The sequence below is a fragment of the Felis catus genome, chromosome C2, assembly GCF_018350175.1.
Source record: "Felis catus isolate Fca126 chromosome C2, F.catus_Fca126_mat1.0, whole genome shotgun sequence".
Classification (NCBI taxonomy): Eukaryota; Metazoa; Chordata; class Mammalia; order Carnivora; family Felidae; genus Felis; species Felis catus.
The window spans coordinates 27,466,585-27,473,877 of NC_058376.1; the positions used below are offsets into that span (position 1 = coordinate 27,466,585).

Here is a 7,293-nt window from a genome sequence, read left to right on the forward strand (position 1 = left end):
GCAGGTCCAGAGAGCAATGAGAAAATCCTCTACGTTGACTTTCATTCTTGCCCACAAATAGAAAATTGTTAGTAACACAAAGTAAAGGATCCTTGGGAGGAAAAGAAATTATCGACTGTTGAACCTAGAAGAGGATAATGGAGGACACACACAAAATCACAGTGTGACCCTGAAAACTGCTAATGAGCCTTTGGACCACATCGATGGGCCTAGTGTCTTCAGAACACAGAGATAACCCCCCTTCTGCCTGCATTTGGAGACCTTCCAAGGAGTATTTCCTTGAGTTCTAGGTTTCAAGATTACAGAAGAACCAATGATAAAGTGGAGAAAACTCAAATGAGAATCACAGGGCTCAACATTATTGCTTTTGAGGAGATGGGTTCATAAATTATGCAACAAAACTAAGCGCTTCAATTATATACTAATATATATCAGTATGTACTATTTCCATAACAAACATCAATAACAATGCTGAAGTTCAAGAGGGTAGGTTTGTTGCCTGAAGTTTCTAACATGTGGTGAGTGCATGACATGTTTGAGAGAAAAATAGTCAGAAAATTGAGCAAGAGACTGGACAATGATTCATTTGGAAAGAGAAGGAACTATCCACACTTCTGTTTTCTCCTTTGCCTTCACTAAATTAAACTGTTAAATTCCACAACTTGTTGACTATGTCCCTTAGGACTGACCACTAGGTAAAACGTAGAATATCTAGCATTAGGCATGGAAGTTTTAGTGAATAGTAGCTGCATGACTTTTCTCTTTTAGCATCGCCTGGATTGCAGTGGTTTGGACACAAAATGTGTAACCAGGACTGAGGAAGCTGAGATGTCCCAAAAGCCTGGATAGTCAGGATCCAGTGACACTCTGCAATTGCCAAATCAATAAGTATTAATTTTCTCATGAAATAGGTGACATATTTAATAAGTAATATATGTAGATGAAAGAGGAAATGGAAACATTTAGCCTAATAATCATTTTTAGTAATTCAGACTTGCAAAGGCATTTTAATAAAATCATGACCTTCCATTTATATAGTACTTAACTATTCTGAAACTGCTTTTGTATGCATTACCTTAAGTGATCTGAATTGTCACGTAAATACAAAAATATAAGGGAATATTAATGTAGACATTATAGCTAGGTCAGTAGCTTTCAAACAGAATAATAAAATACAAAGGTAAAAATATAAATATATGTTCACATCTAACAAAATGAACCAGAGAAACTCTATGGGTTTAGCAAAGAAAAAACATTCTATTCCAGTAGCCAAACAACAAAATCACATGTACTGATTATTCAGCTTGGGTACATTGCTTAAGAATATGGGTTCCCAAGTCAGAATCTTTGTTTTGAATCCCAGTTTTGCCACTTTTTAGTCATGTGACTTTGACAAGTTGCTTAACTTTTCTGAAAGCCAGTTTTCTTATCTGTAAAATGAAGATAATAATACCAAAGAACTGCTTGAGAATTAAATGAACGAATGTCTGCATAGTGCATAGTGTAGCATATGACACATAACTCATCCGCGGTGGATATTAGCCATTAGTCCATATCATTTTGTTCCTCCTCTTGTGCCAGCCACCAGCTACAGAGCAGGATCACTGTTCAGTAACAATAAGATACATGATCACCGATTTCATGAAAATACGCACTAAGCTCCTAACTATATTTGATAATTGCTCACGATATTTAGCATATTTGAAGGTTTAAGTAGGAAGAATTGCTAGAAGATGAAAACGTTTTAGGTCAGTTTCCTCTGTTTCTTTGCCATCTTACAAATAAATGATTCTCAATCACAGACCTCGGTGTTTTATTGGGCAAGGTCCCAATATTTACTCCTGCTTTTCTGATTCAAGAGTTCATTTTGAAATAACAATCATATGATTATCCTATAAAACCTGTCAACATAGAGGAGACTTCCATTAGTTTTTTTCTTACTTATCACTACTTTAATAAGTTTAGAAAAGAAAACAATATTTAGATGCAAATGGCCTTCAGTTACCATGTCTTAAACCATGATGCAAAGTAACATTTTTAACTAAGGTGATCCATATTTACTCAGTCACTCTCTGAGCTCTTAAATATAATTGTCTGAACAGAAGAAGTTGGACAGACTCCTATTAGTTCTCCTGTCGTGAGAATCATTTGTTCCTTAAGTGGTTGCAATTCATCTCCTATATTTATGAGGTTCTGAATTCTTCTTTTTTAAAATTTTTAAAAATGTTTATTTTTGAGAGAGAGAGAGAGCATGAGCAGGAGAAGGGCAGAGGGAGAGGGGACAGAGGATCTGAAGCAGGCTCTGTGCTGACAGCAGAGAACCCGATGCAGGTCTCAAACTCACAAACCATGAGATCATGACCTGGGGTGAAGTCGTTTAACCAACTGAGCCACCCAGGTGCCACCAGAATTCTATTTTTAATACTGGGCTGAAAGGAAATATACTTATTGAGATACCTGACCACTTTAGCAAGACAACAGAAAAAAAAAAAAAAAGGTCAGTTATAACAACTCAATAAAAAAAGGTACAAACTAGCCCTTTATTTTAAGGGCTGTAGTAGCCCTGTAATTTAAGATATGATATTTATGTTAATTGAATTCAAAGCTACTGAAAAGTGAACCCAGATATGAGATTTCCATTTTTTTCATCAAAACCAAAATTATTTTAAAGAATACTAATATAAATGGTGATTTATTAGTAGCTGATCACATTCTTATAGGGTAGTGGGAAAAAATACACCTCCCTAAGTTCCAGTCCCCTTGTTTTCAACCATAAACTAGGAATAGGAATACTACTAGTCACAGTCAATTATAATGAATGCAATTTATGTTAACACTATAAAATTGTATAATCCTATCTGATATTAAAAGTACAGATTATTTGATGGAGAGGAATGAATAGGGAACCAGTCATTCTGAATCCTGGATACCAGTTTCAGCTGTTCCAAGGAACCTGATAGAACATAGTCTTGGGCAAGATACCCTTCCTCTCTAAGACTTCTATAAAACCTCGACTTCAGACTAGCTGATTTCCAGCACTAAAATTTCTGCTTCCCCAAATATAAAAAGTGAAGAGGTATATATTCTCTGATTACTTCATTCCCTTCTCATAGCATGTACTGGCCCAATAGTTTGAAATAGGATTTTAAAATTCTAAGCACAACTTGTAAACATATTGATAAGAATATCATTGTTTGCTAAGAAATTAATCTCTACCTAGCAGTAGTATAGTAGCCAAAAGTATAAACTTAAATGAGTAGCATAAGAATCAAAATCATATTTTGGCATAATCAGATTATATCAGATACATCTAGAAATACACTCTTAAAAGACTGTTGTATCAGTTCACAGATTAAAAATACATATCTCAATGATAACACTCAGAGAATAAGACTTAGGATTCCATATTCCCCGATGAATCATGCTTTATAAAGCATTTCAACACCCAGCATTAATTGCTTACCTCTTCCAAGTAATTAATTCTTCCATATCATTAACAGTAGAGCTTGATACTATAATTTGTTTATCATGGCTGCTTTTGCAATTAATTTACATGAATTTCCCTTATTTTTTAGTTTTAAAACACCAAACCAAGTTGACTTAATTCCACATCAGATAAATAGGAAATTTAAATTCCCTACAACTGGTTATTTAAGAAAAATAATGCAGCAACCATTTATTCTGAGCTGTATTATCAAGGACCATGAAACGAAAGGCATAAAACTGATAAGGCAAAACGGACATCAACTGGTACCTGGTGGCAATAGTTGTTAACAGCAGTAGTCATCCTTGGAATTGGTAAACACTCCTTCCACAACTTACAATGAACATTTAGCTCCTTAATTACATCACTGATTTAAAACTTAGGGGCATAACTCATTATTCTTAGAGAACAGGGTGGAGGGCGAATTCAACGTGGTCTCTGTCCCCAAGGGGCTTTCAGTCTAGTGGCAAAGATACACACATGTGGCCCTACAACAGCGTTGACTGCTACACTTACAATAACGAAGACACAAAGAGAATGATGGAAAAGTGAGAGATTCTGGCCACCGTGATTTGAAAAGATTTCACAGAAGAGGGAATACTTAATCTGGCCCTTGAAGCAAAGAAGGATTTCAAATGTTTAAAAAAGAAAGGGGGAGTATTCCACACACAGGGACTATCTCTGTGCTGGCAGTCTATTTAATCTTTACAGATAAAGAAAAACAGAAATTATGTGAACGGATCAAAGTCAGAATGAGAGAGAATCAAAGCCACCCAGTCCCTGAATCTTTAACTCCTGGGTTAGATGGCCCCTGCTATATCCCATTGCTTCCTTCCCAAGTTGAGGCAAGGGTTCTCTGTTTTCACAACCTTCGACACCCTCCATTTATCCCTCCGTGTTGCCACACCCTTTGCAGGACCTTGCTAGAATGTCCAGAGAAAAACACAGAGGGAGCCATGTCTTCCTTGAACACATTACATTTCAGCTTGTGTCTAAACCTCAAACAAACGCATCTAGGTCTATCGTGGGCCCCCTTTCCCCACCAATCCTCCATCATTTCAAAGGAATGGGAGCTTGGCTTTTGCCACACAGCATGCTCAATAAAATTGTGATCCATTCCTCTAAACCTTCCATTTTTCTACTTCAGTCTTGTCAAGTGTTCCCTGTTCCAAGAAAATCGTAATTCAGAATGTGGGGGAGGTTGCAGATTTTTGGCTCAGGAGGTCGTGCAGATGTTATTCCTTAAGGAAGATGATCGTGATTGCCTATGTGAGTAATGGCTGTGAGGCGGAGAGGAGCCAAAAGTTCTCTTATAGCAGAATGTATAAACCATTCTCCTACTGAAAGAAGGCCCCCAGTAGGATAATATATTATTACACATGATTCAAATTACAGGATCTGCAGCAGGGGAGCTCATGACTGATTCAGGACAGTCGCTCCCTGAATACTGATGATGGGATGATGGAATGCCTCATGAATTAAAAGGGCTGTGGTTTAGCGCCTAAATCCTTCATATGCTTTAAAAAGTGTCTGTGCCTATCATTGTACTCTTTAAGCTTCTTAAACGAATCATGCGACGTTATGAAACCTTGCCGATGTTTTAAAAATTCCATGTCTTCGAATAATTATATTCAAAATACTCTTTTCTAAAAAAAGACAATGCAACGTCACCTCCTCTGCCAGAAAACTGCATCCCTTTAATGCCAATATGCAATAAAGACATGGCTCAAGAGAAATCACATTTAAGTGTGACCCAGTTTCCGCTCTTTGGGATTCGCTAAAGCAACCTGAAAATCTTCACATGCCACATGTCCCAGCCCTTTTAACTTATCTATAAAACAAATAAGTTTAACCCTGACACACCAAATACATAATGTACCGGACAAGACAAAATTATGTTTCCAGAGGTTCTCTGCTGACAAATGAACTCATTTGTGACTCTTACTACCTTTGGTCTATTTTAGTTATATAACAAACCAATACATTAGCTAAAGATACTACACTGGGAATGGAGATCAAGCATTTTTATAGAAACACCAAGGCAGATGTTAAATATTACGCATTCTAAAAAACAAAATGCTGCGGCATATTCTAAAATGATATGGAAGCCGGTCCCTTAACTTCTTTTCAAGCTGGTTCTTGTATTCAGTTTTTCTAGTAAATGGATGCAAATCAGGTGCATTGTGCTGGGATGGGAAGAGAGAGATTTGTCCAGAAATGACCTCAGTTCTATTCATTAATAAAATGACATGTTGGCTGAGCGCAGTGAAGAATGAAATATAACCAGAGTGAACTTTCCTCCATGTGACAGATGCACTTAAGTGCTTTTTGGATAAAACACTGTATGTAAAATGGCCACTGCGGCACAAAATCTGAAAGCATTAAAGGAAGCGCTAAAATGCAGATTGCTTGGAAAAATGGTAAGTTCCGTGGCAATGCACTCCCTTATTCTCTAGTACCTCGTACAATTCTGAATCCCAACTTGCAAACAGCATGCTATTCGTAAGGGGGAAGTGCAGTCAGATAAAATAAACAAAGGTTTAATTTCTTTCTAAGATTTTTTTTAAAGAAAGAGACGATAATTTTGCAAGGTCAAAACAAAACAGAATGGTACCCAGAATCACTTTCAGTGACAGCAGACACCAGTGGGTGGGGTGGGAGGGGAAGGTAAAAAGCTATCAGAGAGAATGTAGCCACATTTTTGCATAGAGGTTTAAATTATGCCACCAGAATAATTAATGGAAGGACCTAATATGGGGAGGGGGGGTAACAGGAAAGAGGGGAGGCTATGTTAAACAAAGTTCATTACTGCATGATGTAAATGAGTTTCTCACCAGTGATGTCACTGATTGGCTGAGCTGCAGAGCTGGCTTCGAGCATGGCCGGATTGGCTGCTAGCTCTTCTGGTGCCTGCCTGCTTGGGCAGCGGTTGAACCAGATACTTTCTGTCTCTCTTGTTGTCGTTTGAAGCAAATCTTGTTCAGCCCAGCTGTGTCTCCACCCTAAGAGAGAGTCTCCCTCCTGCTTCCCACAGCTCGTCTGTGAGGCGGTCGCTGCTGTGAAATACCAGCGCTTGGCACCAAGCCCAGACAGCGTTCTCAGATCCATCTATAACACACACATACAAAAAGAAAATAAAAAAAAAAAGCAGTTCTTTCATCTGAATTGCATCCTAAGGAGGATTAAGAAGGCTTCTATTGCTACTGATTTGTGTCCTTTCAATTTGATGGCTAAAATAGTTTTCGAAATACAGTATCCTCTCATCTGCTGTAGAACACCATTGGTTAAAATTGGTTAAAAAAGATAGGGGGGAACCCCCCTCTGCCATGTTTACCTTGATTACAGAAAAATAATTCTTCATTTCCCTCCTAAGCACCGTAACTGATGTTTTTGGTCCCTTACCAGAATTTTAAACTCTAGCCAGATTTCTAATTATATCCGAGTCATTATTTTCAGGTTAAGACAAGGGATCTTAATTAGCATTATTTTTTAGCTATGCGAAATGAGACAGGGCATGAAACAGAAACGATCTATGGAGAGGCAGAGAGAGAGAAAGAAAAAAATCTGTGCAGCTTTTACAGTTGAGCTGACACCCCCTCCTTCCCCGCTCTCCCTCCACCCCCCTTGCAAAAAAGAATGCAGTCATATGAACTTTACCAGACAATGGAGTACCTACAGGCTCTCCCCTAGACAAGTCCTTTATAACCAGCCAGTGCTATGTGCTGCAGACAGTGGCCAATCGGCAGGCTCCTTTCTGCAGCAGGGACACAATAGGTGCATTGGCCACACTGTCCTCCTAGCCCCTGACA

The 7,293-nt window shown here is 38.1% G+C and overlaps 1 long non-coding RNA gene across 2 annotated transcripts in view; it reads right to left on the reverse strand.

The window, feature by feature from the left end:
• LOC123379748 overlaps positions 1 to 6,999 on the reverse strand; it is a 228,571-nt gene extending 221,572 nt beyond the window's left edge. For both annotated transcript variants that reach the window (XR_006584623.1, XR_006584624.1), the window contains exon 1: positions 6,319 to 6,999. This is a non-coding gene — a long non-coding RNA (uncharacterized LOC123379748). The remainder of the gene's footprint in view (positions 1 to 6,318) is intronic.
• Between the last annotated feature and the right edge of the window lie 294 nt (positions 7,000 to 7,293).